We start from the raw sequence: 5000 nt of genomic DNA on the forward strand, positions 1-5000 counted from the left end.
AACCTTCCATTGTATCATTCTTCAAACATTATGAAACGTTACTTTTGAATGTTCTCTGAACAAGTAACATTTAAAAAACGAACATCCAACTGAAACATTTCAGAAAAAACGTTCCATAATCGATGTATAAATAATGTTTTTGTGCTAACGTTTAGAGAACATTATTAAAGACCAGAAAACTCTAAATTAATGTTTTATTAACGTTTGTTCATAACTTGGCCAGAACGTTCCCTGTCCGCTGGGCAGTTTGTGTGTTATCTGAATAATTCGTCTGATCCGATGAACTCGACGGAGAAACACCGACTTCATAAACTCAAGTCTTCCCGTCGGGGTTCATCCGCGACTCGCGGCTAATCGAAGCATTAACAAAGCTAATTGATTTGAAATGAATTGGGTTTGCAGGCATGTAATTGTTTCTGTAAACTCAATTAGTGATATTTGCCGTCGGGCTGAAGCGCTCACGGCCTGTTGGTCCGGAAAGAGTTTTAATAGAGAATAGAAGAAGGAAAGCGAGTTGGGAAGAGTAATGAGCGGGAATCTCGCCTCGATTGGTCTCGTGATCCAGTGCTGCAGGACGCTAATGCTAACGTTTGTGTGCTTGTTAGTTTCTTCATTTTTGGTTGTTTGTTTGTATGTTGTGAATTACTAATCAGAACTAATTGACTTCAGTGCTCACGACGCACAACTAAACAGGAGTTTGCAGTGTGTGTCTGTGTGTTTATCTCTCAGTTTGCTTGTGATGTTTCTTTCTTTATGAAGTGAGTTTCTCAGAGTAGAGCAAGGCCAAGCCTCGATATCTCTAATATTTGGGACTGTATATGAATAATAATAATAATGCTGCCACTCAAACACACACTGAATGAGGAGAGAGATGAAGATTGCAGTGGCCTTTTTACTCTCTCTGTGTTTCCCTGGTTTTCTCTCTGCTTCCCATCTCAAACCCCTTACACCCTCAGAGCTGCGAGAAGGTTGGTGTGTTTTTTGTTTATTTGCTCTCTTTTCTTTTGTTTGGCATTTAAAGACAGAGAAATAAATGTCAGTCAAGCAGTGATATGGTAGTCAAATGTACAGCGCTGAAGACGAGGGTCATGTCAGTCTGGTGTGTTGCATTGTGGGATCTTGTTTGCAAACCTTGTGCTCGGAAGGCCGTGGAAACCCAGCAATTGGAAACCAGTGAGTGTGTGCATGAGGACAGATGCATGCCTGAGCGCGCCGCGTCGTGATTGGCTGAGGTGATCTCATCTGTCTGTGTCTCTGCACGTGCGTGTGTGTGTGTGTGTGTGTGTGTGCTTTCTGCTGAGCATCAGCTTCGATCGATCGCTCTGAAGCATCAGTTTTATCAGAGCGCTGATCGGGCTGATGTCTCATCGACAGCTGTCAGTCAAACGTCACATGATCAGAACGTGTCTGTGCTCTTCAGTCACTCTTGCGTTACACTGATCGACATCAACACAAGCGTCACTGATCACTAAACTGACTAAACATCCCTGACGTTCATGAGCGTGACTGAAGTCCAACAGATCGTTTTTAATAAAGTATCAGATATTAGTGTGCGCCAGCGTCATATATCGATCTGGACTGGTCCGTTATTCCCTCTATCCTCACTCTGGATAGGTGTGTGTTCACCGGGTCATGTGGTGGTTTTGCTACAGCGCATGACTAATGTCTGTGGAAGCTCGTTTACACAGAATAAAAAATAAAAAAGGTAATTGCGAATTTATATCTCACAATTCTGACTTTTTTCTCACAATTGCAAGTTTATATCACAATTGCGTGTTATAAAGTCAGAATTGTGAGATAAAAACAAATCTGGTCTGAAACAAGCTTCCATAAATATCCGTTACTGTTGTTGGTTACTGTAAAAACTCTCCCTCAGTGTTCCTGTCTCGTTCTCCAGCACTAATATCTAAACATTCTCAAATCAAGATTCATTTACTGGAGAAGAAGCAAAATGACTGAAGATGTTAAGTCTCGAAATGCATCAAAATGAAGTGAGTTAGTGTTTAAAACAAGAACAAATATCTGCCAATGTCAGAAAAATAAACTTAATTCAAAGGGAAAACAAGATTGGCAGATATTTGTTCTTGTTTTTAATCTTAAACTCACTTCATTTTGACATATTTTTCATATTTCATATATATTCTTCAGTCATTTCTCTAGTAAATGTGTCTTGATTTCAGAATGTTTACATCTTTGTGCTGGAAAAGGAGAGAATAATATCATTTTCCGCAGTGTAGAGCTGGTGTCGTCTGGAATGCTCCGGCTCATGTATATTAATATTGAGATGTTCACCCTGGAAGTTCACAAACAAACGCACTCGAGTCTTACATGACACGGCTTTTAATCCCATCCGGAGAGACAAACTTTGACTGTTTGACTCGTTCTGAAAGCAGCCGTTCTCAGCATGACAGACGATCCGATGGGATCAGGATCATAATCCCGAGATCACCTGTGCTCCTGTAATCAATCCCGCTCCGGGTTTATCAGTTTTCATAAGCCCAGCGTGAGTCTCGTTCGAGAAGCTTGGCATTTGTTCAGTCTCTTTGTTGTGTCTGTCTTTGTCAGTGTCTCGCATGAGCTGCATGGAGCGTCGTGTTTCATCCCAATGTTTCAGGGTTTTTTAGGAAAAGTCTGTTTGTCATCAGAGAGTGGCCTGTTTTCATTCTGTCACCGGGATGAAGCGTTCGCACCGTGAAAACTGTTGAAAGTCACATCAGCTGTCGGAGAGATCGTGAGTGACGCATGAGGAGGAGACACACATCCTCGGTGTCTCACGGATGTGATTCAGGGAATAATCCTGAACTCCATGTTTAATCCACACAGGATGATGTCATCGAGTCCCGTCGGTGTGTTTTTCCTCAGACTGTAAGTCGATCCGCCCTTTCAGCCAGAGGAAAGATTGCGTTTGAGATAATTCATTGTAATGGGCTCGACTAACATCGGCAAATCCAATTCAGCTTCCCTATTGTTGCCGAGATCAGATGTGCTCTTCCCAGCCGAGCCTATTGTTCCCGTCTCACTGGAAGCTCCAGCGTTTAAGAGCCGCAAAGTGATTCTGCACAATAGATGATCATTTCAATTCAAATATTCACCGTTTCAGTCTGAACTCATTCCACACTGATCTGAACTAACCTTTACACTCATATAACCACGAACTAGCCGGGTTTTCCTAATCGGTAACTGGGAAAAGTGCTCTTCCTCAGTGTTTCTGTCTTGTTTTCCAGCACAAATATAGAAATATTCTTAAATCATGATTCATTTACTGGAGAAGAAGCAAAATGGCTGAAGATATTAAGTCAAAAATGTGTCAGAATGAAGTGAGTTTGTGTTTAAAACAAGAACTAATATCTGCCAATGGAGTCAGAAAAATAATGTTGTTTTCTCTTTGAATTAAAGGATTATTTCACTTCAGAATGAAAATGTCCTGATAGTTTACTCTCCTCCTCGTCATCCAAGATGTTCATGTGTTTCTTTCTTCAGTGGAAAAGAAATGAAGGATTTTGAGTAAATCACTCCAGGATGTTCCTCCATATAGTGTCTTCAATGGGGTCCAACGGGTCGAAGGTCCAGATGTGAGTTTCAGTGCCGCTTCAAAGTCTCGACACGATCCAGCCGAGGAATAAGAGTCTCATCTAGACAAACCAGCGGACATTTCAGAACTAAATAAACATTTATATACTTTTAACCACTAATGCTGGTCTTGCTCTAGCTGTGAAGAGACACACATTACGTCATCAGGGTGAAAGGTCAAGCGTGACGTAGGCGTAAGAACAGACCTAGTGTTTATAAAGCGAATGTGCAAAGAGATTTACAAAATAAACAAATAAATGAAAGGTAAAACAACGATGTCGGACGATTTTAAAGTTGGAGGAGAAACTGAGATGAGAGTTTTTCACTCTACTCTACATTTCAGAACCAGAACACGCGTGACCTTTCACCCTGATGACGTAATGTGTGTCTCTTCACAGCTAGTGCAAGACCAGCATTAGTGGTTAAAAGTATATAAATGTTTATTTTTGTTCTGAAATGTCCGCTGGTGTGTCTAGATGAGACTCTTATTCCTCGGCTGGATCGTGTCGAGACTTTGAAGCTGCACTGAAACTCACATCTGGACCTTCGACCCGTTGGACCCCATTGAAGACACTATATGGAGGAACATCCTGGAGTGTTTTCCTCAAAAACCTTCATTTCTTTTCCACTGAAGAAAGAAAGACATGAACATCTTGGATGACATGGAGGGAGAGTAAATTATCAGGAGATTTTCATTCTGAAGTGACTAATGCTTTAATTCAAAGAGAAAACAAGATTATTTTTCTGACTCCATTGGATATTTGAACTTGTTTTAAACACAAACTCACTTCATTTTCATACATTTTTGACTTAATATCTTCAGTCATTTTGCTTCTTCTCCAGTAAATGAATCTTGATTTGTGAATGTTTCTGTATTTGTGCTGGAGAACTGGACAGAAACCCTGAGGACGAGCAGATTTGGCCGTGCTGAATGCAGACGGTGAGCTGGTTCTGAGCATGATGAACGTGTGTTTACTGCATGTTTCTGGTGTTGCATGATGACGGGCTCATGAACGCATGAACGCACTAACAGATTAACCCTGTAGATTGTAAATGTACTGTGTCCAATTCTGGGTGTCCTCTGGTCAGTGCCTGAGTTCACTTTTACAGTTGCACATGTAATCTGCCAATCAAAGCTGATCTGATGTCAGTCAGACACTGGTGTGATGATCCGACCGTGAGATGCAGTCGTAACTTTACTCGGGTGGATTCTTCCCTCTTTGCTGAAGTCGTAGATTTAAGATCTTGAATCCCCATAAGCCCCGGTATCCCAGGAAGCTTTGCTTCAGTCGTCAGAAACAGGAGCCGGGGCTTCAGGCGCGGATCAACAACTCTCACTGAATTACAGCAGATCGAGCTGTTGAACTTCTTTAACCAGTATTTCACTGTTCTGTTAAATGAAACTGAGCACTCAGATCCGTCTCATGCAG

General features: G+C 41.5%; 1 protein-coding gene across 1 annotated transcript in view; it reads left to right on the forward strand.

Annotated features, from left to right (window-relative positions):
- Positions 1-5000, forward strand: part of ptprsb (protein tyrosine phosphatase receptor type Sb) — a 148196-nt gene that overhangs the window by 81356 nt on the left and 61840 nt on the right. The gene's annotated exons all lie outside the window — the stretch shown is intronic.

Source organism: Scardinius erythrophthalmus (assembly GCF_964197995.2).
Source record: "Scardinius erythrophthalmus genome assembly, chromosome: 9".
NCBI lineage: Eukaryota > Metazoa > Chordata > Actinopteri > Cypriniformes > Leuciscidae > Scardinius > Scardinius erythrophthalmus.